This window comes from Lissotriton vulgaris, chromosome 4_1, assembly GCF_964263255.1.
Source record: "Lissotriton vulgaris chromosome 4_1, aLisVul1.2, whole genome shotgun sequence".
NCBI lineage: Eukaryota > Metazoa > Chordata > Amphibia > Caudata > Salamandridae > Lissotriton > Lissotriton vulgaris.
Genome location: NC_141691.1, coordinates 2,071,517,065 through 2,071,539,760, shown reverse-complemented (window position 1 = coordinate 2,071,539,760; position 22,696 = coordinate 2,071,517,065).

The following is a 22,696-nucleotide window of genomic DNA, read 5'->3' as shown; positions in this document are numbered from 1 at the left end:
GTTTACTAAGGCAAGCATATATTCCTAACTCGGACTGCATGATCTAGTGTGTAGCTATTGTATAGCTCTTCAATCCCTGGTGGCACAGCATCAAGGATAATGTATTGCATGGCTAAACACTTGTAAGGTCCTAAAGGCGAGACCTATTGGCTATGGAAATGCTTGTTTTTGTTTCTGGCTTTGTGTGGTTCACATGGCATTGCAGGCAATAGTCACACCCTTGGCCTCATTCAAGACAGTCCTACTGATCAGCAGCTCTTTAAACTTATGCCACTTTGCCTAAGATTCCTTTCTGTTTTCGTGAAGTGCTCAGTGTGCAGTTTTTAGGTTGAGCCTAGAGTCAGTGCCCATGTGCTCCTCTGCTAGACTTCTTGTAGAGGAGTACGGAGTAGAAGCTCCGCCCACTCTCTGCCCATATTTGCCATTGGCTTGTGTCATTGTCCATCCTAAACCCTGGCTTCTGATTCGTCATAGGCTTGTTATTCCCGTCTTAGTACCTCCTCCTCTTCTTTTGTCACCCCCCAGGGTGACTGGCCCCTTTACTTAGAGTGTTACACGGTGCATGTTATTTAGATAGTGAGCACTATTTTCACTAATGAGGTTCTCCTACTGCACGCACAACGTGCTTTGCTGAATTCTTTTCCCTGCCGCGCCCTCCCTCGTGTTGTCCGTGTCTTTTACTTCCCCGCCCTCTTGTTGTCTGCGCCTTTAACTCACCCCTCACCCCTGCTCTCCCGTTGTCAGTGCCTTTTACTCACCAGCCCTCACGTTGTCCGTGTCTTTTACTCCCCCGCCCTCCCGTTGTCTGTCTTTTACTCCCACCGCCCTCCCGTTGTCTGTGTCTTTTACTCCCCCTGCCTTCCCATTGTCCATGTCTTTTATCCCACCGCCCTCCCGTTGTTCGTGTCTTTTACTCCCCCTGCCCTCCCGTTGTCCATGCCTTTTACTCTCCCCACCCACCCTCCCGTTGTCCGTATCTTCTAGTCTCCCTACCCTCCTTCCTGTTGTCTGTGTCTTTTACTCCCCCCCGCCCTCCCGTGGTTCGTGTCTTTTACTCCCCCTGCCCTCCCGTTGTCCATGCCTTTTACTCTCCCCACCCACCCTCCCGTTGTCCGTATCTTCTAGTCTCCCTACCCTCCTTCCTGTTGTCTGTGTCTTTTACTCCCCCCGCCCTCCCGTTGTCTGTGTCTTTTACTCGCCCCCGCCCTCCCGTTGTCTGTGTCTTTTACTCCCTGATCCATATGAAAAGGTGGACAGAGGGCGGGGACTGCATCACATATTTGTTTTCATCTTTTGATTGGGGGAGGCGGTGCCATTGTGGTGTACAGCGCTTTGTTTATGTTCACTTTTTGGAGCAGTAAAGCACAAGCTCCTATATTGGAGAGCGCCCTCCCCACGTGACTCTTTCCATCGTCATGTCTTCCAATCATTCCAGGGCTTTGGAGAGTTGTGCCAAGCCTGGGAGTGTCTTGTCAGAGTGCCCCTTCCCCTCTGTTTACAGTGGAGCTGCAGCCCTGCCTTGCTCGGAGCCTGTAGCTTGGCAGCAGGCGCATAGCTAGGAGGGTGTGGGGAGGGGCGGTCTGCCCCAGGCAGCATCATATTTGGGGCGGCGGCGGCGGCCGCGCGGCACTGGTGACCCGTTGTGGCGGCGTTTATGATTTATTTTTGGACACTCTCACAGACACTACTGTCAATGACAATAGTGTCAGTGTCCCCGATTAAATTATAAACGCCGCCGCAACGGGCCACCAGTTATATGTTATGTTATGTTAAAAATGCTCTTTTATGCACGGCTACTCCTGGGAGTGTCCCGGCGCTTTGGCAAAGAGCCCTAGGAAGAAGAGAAACATAACACAGCAGAATGGAAGAAAGCAGGAGAGCAGTTACTGAGCAAGAAGCCTGGTTTTAAGTCCTTTTCTAAAAAAGCCCAGTTTGAAGTGCGGGGGACATTTAAACCGGCCGGAGCACCAAAGACGTCATCACTCATCAGCCCACAGAAGAATCGCTAGAAGGAAAGGAAGGAAGCGCGTCCACCGACGATGTCAGGGCGGGACTCCACACTCAGCGCCTCCTGGATGGAGGAGGTACAACAGAAAGCGGCGCCCATAGTGGTAGCAGGGTTATGCCGAGTGTGTTGTTATTGTGTCTTCAGCGCCATGGGCAGGTAAGAAAAACTTTAATGTGGGATTCTTGTAAAGCTCACTGTTACTCTACCCGAGTGTCCTGGCGCTGTAGACCGCTGGGGAACCCGTCCTGGTTTTTCCTGTGAGATGGTCCCTTTCTGGGTATCTCCTGGGTGAAACCAGCCATCCCTGGCGTCTATAGGGGGCCGTTGTAGAGATGAGGCAAGCTTAATGCCCAGAGCTACCGAGTGTGTTCTCTGGTTAGAGTAGGCACTGAGGCGAGAATTATCGAGTCCGCTGACCCCTGGCCCACGACCATACCGCATCGAGAATTGAACCCTGGTCCCCGGCCATTCTCTGCTTACAGGTCTGGCGCCTCTAACCAGTGAGCCACACCTCTCCACGAATACTAAACTAAAATACTAGGAGCAGCCTACGAGGGCTATTTTGTGAAGTAACACGCAGGAAAGTTATGACATGTATTCCATTTGGCAAAAAATCAATGACCCTCGCCTGACAGAGTGACTCTCTCACTCAGGGTCAAGCAGTCAGACAGATGCATGGCTGCACGGTACGATCAGAGGCATGGGCGCTGCTGGAGACTGCACGCGGTTTTGTTGTGCGCCCACGACCCAGTACCCCCTGCAGCCAGACTGAAGTTTACAGCAAGTACTTTATGGTCAGTAGCAGCCTGCCACTGAATTTATAGTATCTAAAGGAAAACAAGGGGAACCCAATAAGTGGCCTGGGACCTTGGGTGTCAAGTATTTTGAAGGAAACAAGTGGTCCTTGGCATGAACGGATACAATTTGAGCAAAGATAATATATAGACCACAATGGGCTGCTATATGGTACAGAAATCCCTTGTCCAGCCGGACAGGGAATATTTATTTAAGCAATAGGTTGTCTCAATAAAGGAATAAGACAAGTAACCAAAAGAAATAAAGGTTACAGTAGGGCACAGTCCTGTGCCGTACGTGAGGAGGAAGTAAAGAAAACAGTGAGTACAAACAGTTTTAACATTAAAACCGCCACTATGGATGCACCTATCACCGCGATTCCAAATACTGTAATTGGAGAGATAAAGCTGTACATGTCTTTCTAACTATTAATTGCATTCTTGTCTTGTTTCTTTCCTTTTTCCTTTTCATTTTTCCAAAACAGGCGGTTTTAATGTTAAAAGGTTTTATTCAGGCAAAAGTTATGATTGTAAAAGTCCTGAAGATGATCCCCCTTCACTGAGCTTGGGATCGAAACGTCCGTCGACTCCTTTTAGAGTGTCCCATACTTAGGAATTTATTGTATTAGTGTATGGATGATTCACTCCAGGACACACTGTTAAATTGAATTCTTGTCAGTGGCCTGTTAGCTCACTTTGTTTGTCTGATACTGTTTGTACTCACTGTTTTCTTTACTTCCTCCTCACGTACGGCACAGGACTGTGCCCTACTGTAACCTTTATTTCTTTTGGTTACTTGTCTTATTCCTTTATTGAGACAACCTATTGCTTAAATAAATATTCCCTGTCCGGCTGGACAAGGGATTTCTGTACCATATAGCAGCCCATTGTGGTCTATATATTATCTTTGCTCAAATTGTATCCGTTCATGCCAAGGACCACTTGTTTCCTTCAAAATACTGAATTTATAGTAGTCATGTTGTTCCAATACCTTCATGTCACAGTACAGCAGCATACACGCAGTCTGCAGATCTGAACATTATTTCAGTAAAATCCCAACTTCCTGGCTGCTCTGTCTCGTCATCCTTTTGTGGTTTCTGATCATCTGTCATGAGGCAGTGCGCAACTGACTCTCGTGCTATAGTGGATGGCGCAGCAGACCCCGGTTCGATCGGCTGCTGAGCTATTATTGATCTTTATGCTACAGCTCTGAGTGTCTTTTCCAAATAGCGTTCAGTAGGCCAGGCTGTGACATAGACTATCGTGTGCCTGAGACAGCTTCTCCTGAGGCTATGCCCCCCCCCCCCAACAGTGCGATCAGGTACAAAGGCCACTAGGTCAGTGGTCTTGAATTTCTGGTGCTTTGCAGCAGTTTAACCCCTTCCACGCTGATGACGAGCTGGGCTCGTCATGGCGTAGCCTCCTCGCACACTGATGACGAGCCCAGCTCGTCACGTAACATGCGTTTTTAAAAATCTCAGCGCAGGAGCGGAATTCCGCTAGCGCGCATGAGGTTAAAGAGTTGCTTGTAGGTCAGATGTGTGTAATTTCTCATATTTGTTTCCCTCGATCTTCCTTCACTGCTTGAATATTGCTCATGAGAAAGGGTCACTCATAGTCGTTGAAATGTCACTCATATTTACACAAAAATTATGAACATGTCACACTTAGCAATCTTAAACCTTGGCAGCTAGGTATCAGTGGCAAGCCATTCAATCCGCGTGACCTGCGTTGCCGCGCGGAGATAAACCGCAGATGAGCGAGAGCTGCTGAATTCATTAGCAGACAGTACAAGCGGTAGCGAGACAGCGTGCTTAAGAGCTGCATGAAGAGTGGTGAGAGACAGAATGGCAACATAGCGCAAGCGCAGCCATTCACCAATGTCAAAGACTTCCATTCAAAATGAAAATCCAAGGTTACCACGTCGGATGCTTCCATCACTAACAGATTATAGTCAGCATGAGCTGGGCTTCAAGTTTCCCCTATGTACACCCAACTAGCTCCCCACTTCATACCTGGGTCTGGAATACCCTCCCTGGAACTAATCACCACAAGCAAAGAGGCAGTGCAGTCTTCATTCACACAAATCTGGTGAATCAACAGCAATGGAAACTTCCATCACTGAAAGAACAGGCAGAACATGTGGGCCCGCAGTCTAGTTCCCTTCACTTACAGAACAGGTATGTAGCATGGATACCACCCTTGTACCTTTCCTGGGAGACTGCCTTGTGCAATCCAAGGTAAAGTATTTCAAGTTTGCTGTATCCGCAGAGCCAGGAGACGATCAATCTTCCCTCACATAAAGAGCATGTGCACTGCCAACAATTGAATTAGCAAACAACTGTTTTTTGTATTCATTTTTAAATTACACAAACAGCGCCGCAATGTGGCAGATGTCATAGGTACTGTTGTTGGCAATTAAGGGCCGGTGTCGAGCACCGAAAACTAGAGGCTCAAATTAAGCACTGAGTCCACCTCTCTCCACCTCAAAACCCAGAGGAGGGGGCCCTTCTCCCCTGAGCCTTTCAGCCTTGCAGCCACAGACGAAGCTGTGAGACCCATCCGCATTTGGCAGGTTTGGGCTGCAACTAGGGATCCCTTCTACTTCCCACTCAAAGACAAAAAGTGATGCCCATTATCCTGCATTTTGGTACCTGCCAGTTTTAACCATTTGAAAAGACAAGCAACTCTCTCTCTCTCTTTCAGACGCTGATGAGCTCTGAAAGAGATCCTTGTCAGTGGCAGAAAGGAAGGCGTTGCAGCACAGGAGGGGGTCGTGCTCCATGCAGGGTCAAGAGCACCTTCCATTATTTTGATAAAAATAGCCTTGAATTAGTAAATTAAAATTAAACCCATTTTTTCCCTTCAGTTTTTAGATAGAGCAAACTCACAACACAGGTATTTGAGTGCTTTATATGAGCACATTTCACAAGGACATATTCCTTTTTTTAGGCAGGGAGAGATTAAGTGGAATTGCCCGGGATCACAGGATGTTGAACCTGATTTTTTAAATCCAAAGTCGGCAGCTCTGACGTAAAGCTACATCTTCTCCCCTCCTGTCCCCATGCTCCGAACCTGCCCGGTGTGTACGCTCTTATTATACATAAAGCCTGTTTCAAAGTGCTGCCATATTGTCAAATCAGTAGACGAGGAACAGGAAAAAATTATTTTTCCAGGATCAAATAGTTGGTTACATTAGTAGAACCAGGACTGCACTACACTACACCATTGTTACGAGGCCTAAGGGATTGGAAGCTCCTACTCTACATCTCATAGCCATAGTGTAGGAAGTGCAATAGGACCATGGTCTAATGGCGGTATGTATCCAATGCACCCAGATTATGGTTGTATTTTACTGTCCAGTCAATGACCAGAGGGTAGTGGGAAGAAACAATTTACCTTGCTTGCACGATGGCCCATGGCAGCATTGCAACACAACTGGTCCCACTCTCTTGCGCCTCACAGCATGATCCAGTTCTGCGAGGATCCAGAGAGTCTTCCTCTCCCCTGGACCTCATTGCCATGGTCCAGTGCTCTGAGGCCTACCAAAGCAGAGTGGCAAGATGCGGGATTGTTCTTCATTTTAAATGTTTGTCCTGGATCCTACTGCAAGCTCCTGTTGGTTGCCAAATTTCTGGACTGATGTAAGCATGAAAGATAATCAATAGTGGGTGCAAAACAAATAGATTAGCTGGGAATCCTGGAAGCAGCTCATTCCAGTAGTAAGCAACAACACTGACTCTGGGACCAACCACTATGCAGAGTTGGCCAGCATGACAACTGGGAGGCAGGACGTGTACCACAGGACTCATCTAATGTGTTTTCATGTAGTATAGAACTTTAAAATAAATACACTTATTTTTATTAGTTTTAATATTTATGTTTTTATTGTTTTACTGATATCCACACCAAGAAAATTGCTTCTTGCAAAGACACTCAAAAATAGTCAATTGATTGGACTTCTGTAGTATTGAAGTAGGCAGGACAACAGGATAGCTTGTAGACAAGGTTTATTCAGCTTAGGAGAAGCACAGCGACAAGGAGCAGGCAAAGCTATCAACTGCCAGAAGGCAACATTCTACTACAAAGCCATAGAACATACAAGCACAGGGGTTCTAACTACAGGTGCCAGGGAGGCACAATACAGTGAATACTACAACTTCCTGTGATGTCATTTCCTGTGATTTGACGTGGATGCAAATTAGAAGGGGCCCACACATTATCTTCTACCCGGGGTCCCAAAACCCAAGAGCCGGCTTTCCTCAAACACATTGCAAAGACAGTCAGAGAAGCAGTCAGAAGTTAAACATGTACAGCACAATTTGTAGAATTACCATCTTGCTTAATTTACAGAGAAAAAAACAACTAGACAGCAGTAGTGCAGGCTTTTCACCCAAATACAGTTGCAGAAGCACAAATGTACAAAGAAAAGCCCACTTTTGGGATCTCCACTGCAGAGAAGATGTATAAAATATAGGTCTGACGTTACCTTCCAGGTGAATGATATTTATTGTTGCCATTCCTGGTGCTATTGTGTTGAGCCAACCTCTAGAGTATGAAAGGTCTGGAGGCAGCTGTCGTGCTGGAATAGCCTTTTACCATATCCTATTCTTGGTTCCTTTGAGGTGTAATCCCTTTCAGGATAGTAGGTGGCGTTTGTTGTTTGGAGACAGATGTTCAGTTAGTACTGCAGTCATAGCCTTTTGCCATGTCATATTCTTTGTTTCTTTCAGATTTGACTCCCATCTATTTGGCAGGTGGTGTGTGTGTCCTGTTGTTTTGTCCACAAAAGGCTGGTGAGGGCATAGTGTGAAGTAATCAGTTCCTTGTGTCTTAGTGTTTCGTCTCTGGGCAGGAGAATCCCAGGGTTTGAATAAGGGAGTAAAACCACAAATCCGTGTTTCAGGACTTTTCACTGAACCCTGGTAGGCAACAGAAATAATGTAGGGTGTAGCCTTGGACCGTGTCATGTATGCGCATTATTGCCAAAGTTAGATTGTGCCCAATCTCGCCCTGCTCCCACTTGTGGCTTGCAGCCATCTTGTTGTTTGTTTGTTGTGCCTCCCAGCCCGGCTCGGCCCTCCAACCCGCTCCTGCCTCCCAGCTGCTCCACCCTCCCACAGAGAGTGTAGGCTGTACCTTCGCAGCTTCAGCGCTGTGACCGTCCGGAGCCTCTCTGTAGCGGTCGCTCCCTCGCTGCTCCCTGCTCCCCCCCACACGTGGTATCGTAGCGCTGAAATTTGCCTCGCACTGCTCTTGCCATAGCAACGCTTATTGCCAGACTAGAGCGCACTAATTAGGATCATCGCAGCGCTTCATGAGTAGATCGTGATTTGCATTGTACTGTGACATTATCTATTGCTGTGCCACTCGCCTCGCATATTGTTGCCTGATTGTGCTGCCCAGTCGTTATTGCCAAAGTTAGATTGTGCCCAATCTCGCCCTGCTCCCACTTGTGGCTTGCAGCCATCTTGTTGTGTTTGTTGTGCCTCCCAGCCCGACTCGGCCCTCCAACCCACTCCCGCCTCCCAGCTGCTCCGCCCTCCCCCCCCCTCCACCATCCACATATGACAGATGCTTCCACACGCAGCGTTCATGCGCAGTTGTCGCGCCCCAATCGCGCCGAAGGTGCGCCAAAGGTAAGCCCGTCTACGCCCGTCCGCGCCTGGACCGCGCCCAGCGCCAGACCCCCTGGCCCCCGCAAAGCGCACTCCTCCAGCATAACGTATGACGCCGCCACCCTCCTAGCCCTTATCCCTGGACGCACACCTCTATGCTGCGTAGCTGCCCCAGAACACACCCATGGACCCTTCGCCTGCCACTCCTGCAAATTTACCAGCATCAAGACCCATACCACATCCACTAACCCCAAACACAGCTCCGACTCTAACCACCTGAAGTGCATCCTGCTGAACACCCGCTCGGTCCACAGACACGCCACCGAACTCTGGGATCTACTCGACACTACATCACCGGACGTCGCCTTCCTTACTGAAACATGGATGAACGCATCATCAACACCCGATATCGCCATAGCCATCCCGGACAATTACAAGATTATCCGAAAAGACCGCACCAACCAAACAGGAGGAGGCATCGCCATCGTCCATAAGAACACCATCAAAATCACGACCAGCTCCGACGATAACCTTACAACCGCTGAACACCTCCACTTCCAGGTCCACACCGACCCTAGAACCACACTCAGAGGCACCCTCATCTGCAGGCCTCCAGGAACCCGTAAACAATTCAGCGAAGACATCACTGACTTCATCAGTCCAAATGCCCTCGCCTCCGAGAACTACATTCTATTAGGAGACCTCAACTTCCACCTGGACAAGAAAAACGACAGCAACACCACCACCCTTCTTGACAACCTGGCCAATCTCGGCCTCAAACAACTTGTTGACACCCCCACCCATGTAGCCGGACATACGCTCGACTCAATCTTTGCCTCCAGCAAACACATCTCCTTCGTTCGCACCACAGCTCTCCACTGGACGGACCACAGTTGTGTTCACTTCAGCTACAAAACGACCTCGACCCACAACCCCCCACAACCTATCCCCCGAAGAAAATGGAACAAAATCACCACCGACCAACTCCTCACATCGCTCAACCAAAACCCACCCGCCCTCTCATCGGACCCAAACCAAGCTGCCATCAAATTCAAACAATGGATCACTCACAGCGCTGACGAACTAGCACCCTTGAAAAACCATCACACCAAACAAGACAGCAAAAAGGCCCCCTGGTTCAACGATGACCTTAAGAAATCCAAAAAGCTATGCCGCACTCTCAAGAAAACATGGAGAAAAAACCCAACCACCGACAACATGACCACCTTTAAGGCAGCCACCCGCAAACACCACTAGTTGATCCGAGCCACCAAGAAATCAGCACTCAAGAATCGACTCGACAACAACGCCCATAACAGCAAGGAACTATTCAACATCGTCAAAGAATTCACCAACCCCACCGCAGCCTCAAACGACATCACTCCCTCCCAAGACCTCTGCGATTCGTTATCCTCCTTCTTCTACAAAAAAATTGCCGACATACATAACAGCTTTGAAAACAGTTCCAACAAACAATCCTCTCCACCCCCCTCTGAACCTAAACCGCCCTCTAACAACCTCAGCGCCTGGAACCCAATCACCACTGAAGACACCACCCGCCTCATGAATTCCATCCACTCTGGCTCGCCAACCGACCCATGTCCCCACCACATCTTCAACAAAGCAGACTCCATCATCGCACCCCATCTCCGTGATGTCATCAACTGCTCCTTCATCTCTGCCACCTTCCCAGAAAGCTGGAAACATGCAGAAGTCAGCGCCCTCCTGAGGAAACCCACAGCAGACCCCTCTGAACTTAAAAACTACCGCCCCATATTCCTCCTCCCATTCCCGGCCAAAGACATTGAGAAAGCCGTCAATAGCCAACTCGCCGCCTTCCTCGAATCCAACAACTCCCTCGACCCCTCACAGTCCGGCTTTCGAGCCAAACACAGCACTGAAACCGCCCTCATCGCAGCAACAGACGACATCCGAACACTACTGGACAACGGAGAAACAGTGGCCCTCATTCTACTCGACCTCTCCGCCGCATTCGACACTGTTTGTCACAGCACACTCATACAACGCCTCAGCAACATCGGCATAAAAGGAAAAGCCTTGGACTGGATCATCTCATTCCTAGCTGGGAGAACTCAGAGAGTCCGACTTCCCCCGTTCAAATCAGAGGCCAACGAAGTCATCTGCGGTGTACCACAAGGATCATCACTCAGCCCCACCCTCTTCAACGTTTACATGAGTCCACTCGCTTCCATCGCGAGTCAAAACAACCTCAACATCATCTCCTACGCAGACGACACCCAGCTGATCCTCTCCCTCACCAAAGACCCCAACACCGCCAAAACCAATCTTCACGAAGTCATGAAAGAAGTAGCCGTATGGATGAAAGACAGCCGCCTTAAACTTAACTCAGACAAAACGGAAGTGCTCATCCTAGGATCAACCCCCTCTGCCTGGGACGGTTAATGGTGGCCTTCGGATCTGGGCTCAGCACCCATACCCACGGACCACGCACGTAACCTTGGCTTCATCCTAGACTCTTCACTCTCGATTACCAATCAAGTCAACGCCGTCTCATCTTCCTGCTTCAACGTACTTCGTATGCTCAAAAAAATCTTCCACTGGATCCCCGCCGAGACAAGAAAGACTGTCACCCACGCACTGGTTACGAGTCGACTAGATTACGGAAACACCCTCTATGCCGGAATTACAGCCAAATTACAGAAAAAACTCCAACGCATCCAAAACGCATCAGCGAGACTCATTTTGGACATCCCTTGCCAAGATTACATTACCGGCCACCTGAAAGACCTCCACTGGCTTCCCGTCAACAAGAGAATAACATTCCGTCTCCTCACCCACACACAAGGCCCTCTACAAACTAGGTCCCGAATGCCTCAACACTCGACTATCCTTCTACAGACCCACCCGCCAACTGAGATCCTCCAATCAAGGCCTCGCCGCAGTTCCGCGTATCCAAAGATCCACCATGGGAGGTAGATCCTTCTCCTACTTGGCGGCCAAGACCTGGAACTCACTCTCCACTTACCTCCGCCTTACACAGAACCACATCGCCTTCAGAAAAGAACTTAAAACCTGGCTATTCGATGAATAATGAACCCCCTCCCCAAGCACCTTGAGACCCTCTGGGTGAGTAGTGCGATATATAAATTCTTGAACTTGAACTTGAACTTAACTTGCATGATTGAGTTAACTATTAGTGGCGATACTACGTGTCTCTCTGACCTCTTTCAAGTGCTCATCGTCCTTTCTCCCCCCTCCCCTCAGGGGCGGCAATCTGAGGGATAGCCCCGGGCGCCACAAGCTCTACCTACGCCAGTGCTTGGCAGCTGTGCTCTCTCTGGACAGATGCCCCATCTCTGTCCGTTCAAGCACTGTTGCCCTCTCACAGCTTCCGTCCCTGGTGCATCCATGCCATGGCACCCGATGTCACCTCCCTAAACCATGCACCCAGCACTTAACCTTCTCTCTTCCCTGCACAAACTGCCCATTATGCCCCAACCTCTCTCAAGCACTGGCCCCGCCATGTGCACTGCTGCCCATCACTCGCTCTGCACAGCACACCCCTCGTGACTCCCTGCGCAGCACAACCCTCACTCAGTTTCATCTGCGCAGTGAGTGCGCCCTTCCTCGTCACCCCCACACTTCCCCCTCCCCCCTGACCCAGCTGTCTTTATAGCCTTGCACACGGTTCACCCTTCCGCTGCACTCTGTACCTTCCCTTTACACTGCCCCACCTCAATCTCCATACACCCTACTTGTTTTCAATTACTGTGTCTCAATGGCAGGCAAATGTTTTCGCCCCTTTTAATTCTCCGTATTTCATGGATACATTTTTCTGTTTCTAAAATATCCATTGCTGGAGGCAATTTTCCTGGCGAGACTAGCACGCGTCATTAAAGGAGGGTGTGAGAAGGGACAAAAACTCAAGACCACTTAAAAAATAATTTTCTGAAGATTACAGAGAAGACTGGTCCATGCCCAGGGAAACACATAATGCCAAGGGCTGACCTGGGAGAGACACTAGGGTTCACCATCTAGCTTATGATGCCGCTGAATGTCCTGGTCAGAACAAAATAAACGTTGTCCTCGTGCAGTGACATTTCGTACCAATAAATGCCCCGTCTATGCAGTACATATAAAAACATGTTTCAGTTGGTAGGTAGAAATGTTATGTTTATTGAAACATTTGTGCAGTTTGGCTCTTGGAATCTTGGGTTGCACGTCACCTGTCTGTCCCCTGGCCCATCTTTTCAAAGGTCTTTAGGTACATAAAAACAGGTTGAGAGAGACCAAATGTGTTTCTTCACTATAGCATGGTGTGTTTAAATTTATGAGGTATGTAGAACTCTGGCAGTATTTCCATGTGACAAGTTACAAATGGTTCCTGCTTGATGCGGTTCCCTTTACTGGTTTGTGGACATGTGTAAAGTGAGGACTGACTAAGGCAGTAGGCAGTTGACATCATGGTAAGTGACATCATGGCCCTTGACATTGGGTGTGGCATCACAGGAAGTGACATCAGCGGAAGTGACATCACATCCATGACTTTCAAGAAGTGACATCAGATCTTAAGACCTCACTCATATGTTAAGCAAGTGTATCATGAGTACATTTGAACACGAGTATACACACAAACACTCCTAGCTTAGGCAGAAGATATGCAGTTTCATTGTACTCCTTCTAGTACAGCAGAGTGAGCTCTGAAGGATGATATGTGACTCCTACACCCAGTAGCCCTCACTGTCCTATGTAACACATCCTGTACAATTATTTACAAACTTGTGTGATTTATTGTCAATATAATGTATATGTTTGCTTTAAAGCGCTCTGACACCCTCCATTGGGATGAATAGCACTGTAAAACAAATAAAAAATATTGCTTTTTAAATTGTTATTTTGCACTGGGACAGAGTAACACATCTGGCATTCTTACAGTGCATGAATATCTATTATATATGGGGGCCCTAGCAAAGTCAAAATCGTGCTTCTCTTATGCGCCTTTGAAGTGCTAACAAGCTGCTGCTTTTGTTTCCCTTCCTCTGCATTTACATCTAGGTGTGAGGCTACAGGCAGCCCCCACCCAGCCTCCGTACTCGGACGTAAGAAGGCCAAATGGCCCCTTAAGTTCGTCCTTCGTTAAGGCACAGGTGGAGCCTCAAATGTCCAAACCCCCTCCCTGTCTGATCGTTGCTGCTCGGAAGGAAAGCCGATAATGAGCAGGCGCTGCAGAATGTGTCCTGGTGTCTCAAAATTACACCAGAACGAGTTCAGCATATTTTAGAGTGGGGCTCAACTTCTTGGCAGGGTGGACGGCGTACACTCTGTGAAAAGAGTGGGTGGACGCCGTGCACCCGCGCGTACCCCGACTCATGCCCTGCTTCCAACACTCTGTCATCTTGTTGACTTCTCATGCCCCTCCCCCACTTCACCCCTATCTTGTTGACCCTTCCATCCTCCTTGTTGACCCCTTCCATCCTCCTCCCGCTGTCCCTCGTTTCATTTGATATTCTCCAAGTGCACTGTGCATGCTTGTTTATTATTTAGTTTATGCTGTACAGCATGATGTAAGGGCATTGGCAAGGACAATAGGTCGCAAAGGCGAGTGCTATTGTCTTTGCCAGTGCTTGTATTTACTAGTCTCCCAAGTAATGTGCTCGCCATTCTTCTGAGTGTATAGAACGATGCCGCCGGGCTTATATTTTCGCTAACCTTCTGTCCATGAAAGAGGACATTCCAAGGTTCGATGCGTTACCTATATGGTAATCCAAAAACGAACCCCAGATTACTTCTGTTAGTCTCCAGCCTCATCACACTTCTCTCTGAAATCTGCCACTCAAAACAAACTTCTCACCATCAAGCCTGAGTCAAGAACCACGGAGGCAGATTCCGCTGTGTGCAGGGCTCATCAGTTTAAAACACCTAATTAAGAAAGTTGGACAGCACCCTTCAAAAGTTACACATTTGTTGCAAAAACAGTTATTAAAAACATACAGATGAACAGAATTATTAGTTTTCCCAAATATTCAGAAAGACACACAAAAGTAGTGACTTGGATTTTCTTTCTTTTATTCAATTTTTATTCTTTATTTTCTTTTTTTGATAGTTGCGGATAGCCGACGCGCTTCGTCCGTTGCCGGACTTCTTCAGGGCTATACAAAACACATACAAAGACATATATTACAAAAATGTTTTACTTAATATTATATTACACAATTTGTATACATATTGGCTTTAAAACACCTAGCTGCTCATCTGAGACCTGTCCTCCTCACTTTGGCACAACTAACTACCTGCTCATCTCACACCTTTACTCCGTCGCCTCTTTCACCCCTCTAAATCAACCCCAGTCAGATTGTCTCACAGTCAAGCATGCTTTATTTAATCACTCGACAGAGTGCATCTTTTCGCTCCCCACCTCAGGAACCGGCAAGCTCTTCTCCTTTCATTCCTTTTTATTTTTTTCATTTTTATATAGCGCAAATCAAGGTATCAAAGCGCTTTACATAAGCACTAGCTCCATAACAGAAATTTGCCCAGTGCGGGATAATGTGCTGCATGGCTTAACACTTATTAGGTCCCAAAGGAGAGACATATTGGCTATGCCGATGCTTGTTTCTTTATATTTTCACTCTCACAAAAACAGGAGCCAAGGGGGAAACAGAGACAGGCCGCCCCCCACTCAAAAATCTCTATTACAATAATGGCCTGCTCCTCATCAGCTCAAAGGCTAAACAAGTGGAAAAAAGGTTTATTCTTGTGGTAGAGAGATTATTTGGCTTCTATCCACAGTTTTACACAACGTTGTGATGTTCAATCTGGCAATGTTGCCAGCATGTGTGTGTGTATGTCAGTGTCACCACCTTACTACATGTATGTCCTCCCATCCGAGCGTGAAAAAAGGGGAGGGGAGGTTGACAGTGTCTCACGGAAGCAACACCAAGGAGAGGATTATATCAGACTGGTACTCGCCTGATTCCTCACTTCTCATCATCGACTACTGTCAACCTTTTAAAGAAAATTGGGAGAAAAATAAGCATAAAGAAAGTGCATATAGGTCCAACAACCGTGAGGTGTTGTGAGTGCTGGAAACCCAGTGTGATATTGTTGTGCCCAAATACGTGAAAAAACAAAATACCACGTTAAAACGAGTGAAACTAACTGGCAACTCACAACTTTATTCTGTGCTGTTAGTTCACTCTGATTAAAAGTCAACCTTTATATTTTCAGCCATTCGCGGTAGCGCCACATGGCCACTAGATGGCGCTGTTGCCTTAGTCCTAGACCCAGCAGCTTCCTTTGTGTCTTTATCTCGGAGGTTTTCCTGCCTCCACCAGACACCATTCTCCCGAGGGCTGCCTATCACCGAGAGGCACACACGGGCAACTGCTGCCTGTCACAGAGAGGCACACACGGGCACAGGCTGCCTGTCACAGAGAGGCACACACGGGCACAGGCTGCCTGTCACTGGAAAGCACACACGGGCACAGGCTGCCTGTCACTGAAAAGCACACCCGGGCACAGGCTGCCTGTCACTGGAAGGCACACACGGGCACAGGCTGCCTGTCACCGGGAGGCACACCTCTGCACAGGCTGCCTGTCACCGGGAGGGGCACAGGCTGCCTGTCACCGGGAGGCACACACGGGCTGAGTGCTGGTTTTTCTCCATGCCTGTGCAGGCCCTCACTCCTGCGTCAGATGCTTCCTGCTGCACCAGGGAGCGCTTCGCCCTCTTCTTTCCTGCATGGCTCCTCACATCCCAGCCGGTGAGTGAAACTTCTTTCTGGTGCTGGATTGTGGGACTTGTCTAATCTTCTCTTTCTTTGTCTGCGCGCAGTTCCCTTGATGACTCTGGGGTGACTGGCAGGACGCCTGGAGGCTTTGGCTATTTCAGGCGGCAGCAGCAGCTCCCATCCTGCTGTGGGTCGCTCTGCTTATATTTTAGGCTGCAACCATGCTTCTTCCTCCCTGGGGCTCTCTCATGTCACCCGCCTCCCCTGCTGCCACTGTGTCTCGGGGCGGGCGCTACCCCACATTCTGCGCTACCCCACATTCTGCCTCCTCTTCACATGATAAAGGCCACGGGGCTCACACTGCACACTGTCCCTTCTCTTCCAGGGGATCCTCATCAATAGTCATAAGCACATGAATATTCCTGCCCATGCGTGGGACCCCGGAAACACTATACAACATATATGTGGAAACCATATATGTAACTATATATATATATCAATATATATATATATATATATATATATATATATATATATATATATATATATATATATATATATATATATATATATTTCCAAAAAGCCTCCGAGCAAAGGAACCTCATACCCTACAGGGCGGCCTCTGAACACCAGGCACGGAGCAGCCCAGTCACATTCCATCCAAGAAAGCACCACAAGAGGCCCAATACCGGGTGAGAGGCATTTAATAGCAGGCTCAGCAACGCAACATTTCTCCTTTTCCCTCAGCAACGCAACATTTCTCCTTTTCCCTTACGCGTTTCGGCGTCAGCCTTGCTCACAGGGGGAGGGGATCATTTGCAAAGTGCAATTTGGCGCGCTTTAAAACTCCTGAAAACCACGTGACAGACATCACAATACAAGTTCCATGATGCACTTGCACTGGTATTTACATGGTAATTATATCTTAATAGATCGTTTTGTTCGTTTCAGGTGTCCAATTCATACAGTGAAAGTTTCATCTTTATGTGGGGTAATCACTCACTGCGTCACGTGAAGATGTCTGTTGCATAGTGCTAACATTCCCAGGTTGCCTGCAAAAAATGCCTCAGCTCCGGCACGATCAGAGTGAGAGAGTCCCCCTCTCTCTGAATCCCTTCCTGCAGACTGCTGTGTTTTAGCAAATATATATATATATTACCTACTGGCGGTCGCCAGTAGGTATATATAGTTAGGATTTTTTCTCTATGGAACTTTTGAAAATTCTATGTCTAATAACTTTGGCGTTTGTGGACGGAATCGGCTGAAATTTTCAGGAAAATGGCACATTTTGTTTCTGAGCAGCCCCTGAAGATTTGGGGGGGTTCCGTCAAGGGGGGGCCGAGAAAAAAGGGGGGTCCCAAAACGCATTTTTCCCATTCATTTTTCCATAGGGCCTTTGCCTTAACTTTTAGCTCGCACGGCTGAATGGATTTACACGAAACTTGGCAAAATTGTAGGGACTGTTTGCCCGATGTGCCTTTGCTGGGTCTCAATATATGTGCTCCAGTGGATTTTGAGAAATTAACGTTTAAAAAAACAGATATATCTGTGACAGCGTCCCAGATAGCGCACCAGATCGCGTACTTTTCGCGTAATGGAGCTTTGCGTAGCGAAGCTGATTGGCTCTCCGGTGTCTGTCAACATTCTAAACAGTCCGGAGCGGCCGCCATCTTGTCTCTCGGTAGGATCGAGAGACAAGAGGAGGAGAAAAACGAAGGGGGAATTTAATGAAAGGGGGCAAGGTAGACCCCTCTTGACCCCCTAGGAATGATGCTGGGGTTATTAAAGGGTCCCTTGGGGCAAATAATAAAAATTTGATTTTTCGCGGTAGAAGCGCTTCTCGGTTCGCGAACCGGGTCGCAAACTGGTAGCGAAACGTGAATTCGCCATTTTGTGTTTCGATTTAATTAAATTACTAGGTATAAGGGGGTACGGGAGACGTATCCTGACCCCTTATGTTTTCTGTGGGTGGCTGAGGAGGCTCATATATGTTGATACATGTCTTCCAGCGGCTGTGCGTGAGCGTTTTTTTTTTTTTTTTTGCTGCGTGGCGTCTGTTAACGTTCGATTCGATGGAAATCAGGAACTGTTGACCGCCATTTTGTCACTGCGAGTAAATATTTTGTTGAAAATAATTGTTATAAATTAATCCTTATTGATAAACATTGTCTGCGCCATCTTGCCTTTTTTGCAATGCCACACTTTTGTCGAGCACGGCAGCCATTTTAGATGCCTTGACCAGACCCACTCTCTGCACGCCGCTGATCCTCAGCATGGCTCCCCACCCTCGCTAGCATCTCCCCCACGCACTGGTCACCCCCGCTCTCTCTCTCATGCATGGGCCAGAAACCTCCTCCCATCTGCGCTGTTCTTCTCTGAGAATCACACCCTGTTCCCGCCCGACACCTCCCTTTCACCCTATTCACTACCGCACCCTCTGACACTCCTCTTCCTCTGTGTCCGATTGTCCAGGCCGGTCCCAGGCTATCACCTAGCCCTGCAGATGTAGTTTATGGCCCCAGCTGTAGAGAATCACCCCTCTTCAAAGGAGTTACAGTAGATCAAGGCCCCCACCCGATGAGATCCGTCACACCACACGCGTTTCTACTATCTGATAACCATCCTGTATTGTGCTTGGGGAGGGGATTCTCCCGTGAGGGTGTGTGGGTCCGAGCCTGAAGCGGAAGATTCCAGGGATGCCTCTTTGTACATCAAAGTTTTTACAATTATGTGTCACATTATAAATATATAGCACTCCAACAAAGTTGTAGGATTATAACACTTTAATAACTTATAAATATATACAACGCTCCAACAAAGTAAACACGTTAAAAAAAACTTTTAAAACAACTATTTACATGACATTGCTTTAACCAGGATAGACAAAGAAATGACACAGTGATGTAAAAGTTTCTGAAAGAAATGCCAAGAACGTCCCATGTGAAAGTGAATTTTATCTGGCAATTTTTTTCTTTTCCTTCTCATGAAAAGAAAGTTAATGCCAGGTTCGTTACCTGCCTCATCCGCAAAAAAAAAACTCTCGAGAGGGACCGAAAAAAAATATAGCTATGGTAATCATACCATGCATCGGCACATGGAGAGGTGGCACCCTCTTAATTATTCTAAAGCACAACTTCGAGATTTGGAGGATAATCCCCGACCGGCAAAAACATCCACCAATGACTTAGCAATAAGTGAGTCAGAGGCAAGGGAAACGGTCCCAAATCTGTAAAAGAACTTTAGGCAGATGAGATTGACTTGTGTAGCATGTGGAAAATTAATTTCATGCAGAGAGATGAGTATTACTTTAATAAATAGATCATATGAAAATCATCAATGTCCAAAACGTCCTAGAAAGTAATTTTTGTCATTTTTGAGGAAGAGAGATAACCTACAGTGGTACGGGGTCGTTTCCGTTCGTACTAGGGGGGCCAGGTGACATTCGTTCGGGGTGGCTTAGAGGCATTTAAAACAACTTCCCTGATACAGGTAGCATATAAAGTAGAGGCTAAATACTAGGATCTTTATCGATTGCTTTATGCTGTAGAAAAATGAAAAACACACAACAAACCTGGACCATTCATATTTTCAATGTTTCTGCGTACTACACTTTTTAACCCTTAACTAATTGAGCTGCTTCATTTCTCCTGCGTTTAAAAAAAAAAAAAAAAAAATTCGGAAACAGTGGCCATTTCTTCGAAACTTACCAATTTACGCGTTACAACTACGTTTGCTTTTTCAAAAACCTTTAATAAAAATGTTGGTGCCCAAATACGGGCTTACAACCCCGTGGGCCGGCCACGGAGCAGGCTGGAACTGAAAATGGGGGGGGGGTATTTATTTGTGGAACACATAACAGAGAGTCAGTGGTCGTTGATTTCATAGTAAAAAGTGCGACAAGTGCAACAAAATCATATCGATAATTCATTGTGAGCAAGTACCAAAAGTGTCGACAATTCGAACCTTCAATAATAAATACAGTAATCAATGATGCATTAGAAGTTAATATCAATTCATTGTTCGAACGTGTAATCAGTACCCGTTCCATGTCAATTCATTGTTCGAACGTATAATCAATACCCATCCTGGATCAATTCATTGTCCGAACATATAATCAGTCTTATCCCATATCAATTCATGTGCTAAAAACTGCATACATATCTCATGATATCAAGGCTGAGCAATCCGGGCACAACAAGGAGTTGAGAGTTTCATTTGTACCGGCGCCATTTTGGGTGAGGTCAGGAAGGTCCAAGTATAGTCAAAATGTCTCCACGAACTCGTGGTTGGACCGGGACCTCTTTCGGCAGTCCAAAAGTTTTAGTTGAAGGGCAGCAGAGGGGACTGCCGACATGAACCATCAGTCAAAGTGGGGTGGGAGGCAACAATCTCTCCTACCGGGTCATACTGGTGTCCCACCGGAAGTTATCAAGTTGGTAGTCTTGCAGGATTTTGGTCATTTCTAGACTGAGGCCGGCGCCGGCATGAGCGCGCCGACGTCCCGCGGCTACATCGTGGTCGTTCCGTGGTGATCATGGCAGTCATTCCCCATCGGGGGTCGGGGGCCCCCGTGGCTCTTATAGAATCTTCAAAGTTGAGGAGAACGTTTCTGGATGCAGGACTCATTTTCTAGTTGAACTCAGAAGCGTCGTTGCACCGCAACAGTGGACGAGACCCCCGCTGGGTGAGCGGAGCATCATTGCCTCGCAATAGTGGACGAGACCTTTTGTTGGGTGAGTGGGGTGTTGGGGGTGCAGCTGAGGGGCCCCCACCTGGGGGGGTGGGAGAGGCTCGTTCGCGCCGCCTCTCCCTCCCAGCGCACCCCACGCCGACACCTGGCGTTGATATCCGTGATGTCCGGACCAGGCGATAAGAGGGGGGGGATCGGACGCTGAGGCAAGACATCCCCCCCCTTGGCCTGCAGGGCGCCGCTTCAGGACCGAACAGGGAGCTCATACCAAGCCGGGCCAGACTAGGAGATACTAGGGGAGGGGAGGTCGGTGGCACCTGCAACTCTCCAGTGTTGTCGCAGCCAAAGATCCCGTCGGCCTCGGCTCCTCTCCTGGTGCACCTTACGCGACGACCCTTTTGTTGGGTGAGTGGAGCGTTGGGGGTGCAGCTGAGGGGCCCCCACCTGGGGGGGTGGGAGAGGCTCGTTCGCGCCGCCTCTCCCTCCCAGCGCACCCCACGCCGACACCTGGCGTTGATATCCGTGATGTCCGGACCAGGCGATAAGAGGGGGGGGGTCGGAGGCAGAGGCAAGACATCCCCCCCCGTGGCCTGCAAGGCGGCAGAAGAAGGGAACCGGGAGACCAGTACATTTTGGGCCTTCCACCCCACGGCTGATGGCGATTAGCCGGGCCCCGCCCTGCACGTGTCGAGGCCTCATCTTCCGGATGGGCGTAACCGTGGTCCTGTTGCACTTCGGGAGTTTCCGGAATGGAGGTAGGTATCTGCTGATTTGTATCTATTTCATGTTACCGTTAATGGGCGTGGCGGGCGGTGGGACAGACATGCTTGGAGCAGTGGGGGGGTGGCGGAGCCTAGCTACCTCGTGGCTGCCGTAACGTCAAGCTTGGCTTTTTTCACCACTTCCATGTTTCTTAAGGTATTGGTGAAATTGTTTTTGATGGTAAAATGATGTGACCCCTGCAATGTGTCGCTTTTGCGGAACAGATATATGATGTAATTGTGTTGTTAATGTTACGGTATACATGTAAAAAATGATGCTTAAGTGTTGCACAGGCATTGTAGATACTCTCCTATGTGTGCTTAGCAATTTCAAGTCACTTCCTCCGGGTTCATGTGCCTTGTAAATACGTCCCCATGTGTGTCTGGTCATTTGAAGTCATTTTCCTTGTAGTGTAAGGCCCTTGTAAATACGCCCCCATGTGTAAAATTAATTACTTTGCCCTTAAATGTTGCGTTTTCGGTAATTTTACCGAATCGGTAATTTTACCGATTCAGTAATTTTACCGAAAATGCAAGATTGAAATGTGGGTAGCCAATTTTCCATTGGCACATGGCTTTCAGAATCGGTATTTTACCATGGAATACAAATCCATGGTAAAATACCGATTCCTGTGTACATGCACATCTGTGCATGTACACATATGCCATGTGACAGATAGACGTGTCCTTAGGGCATGTCTGTGTGCCACATTGCACACATGCCCGTTTTGGGGGTGCTAGATGGTGTCAAAGTGATACCCCCTGCACCCTTGACAAATTTGGTATTTACCGATTCGGTAAATACTGAATCGATATTTGAATTGAATCCTATGGGCTTCAAGGCCCATAGGATTCAATAGGAAATACTGATTCAGTATTTACCGAATCGGTAAATACCGAATTTTTAAGGAATCGGTGATAAATCAGATGTTGGTACTTACATCCCATTTACCGATTTTGAAATACCGAATCGGTAAAATTCGGTAATATTCGGTATTTCAAAATCGGTAAATGTGATTTACCTACATCTGGCCCTAGGTGTATTATTGTTTTACATAAAATGTTTTAAAACTTTCTTTGAAATGAAATGCATGCACACTTAGGGCCAGATGT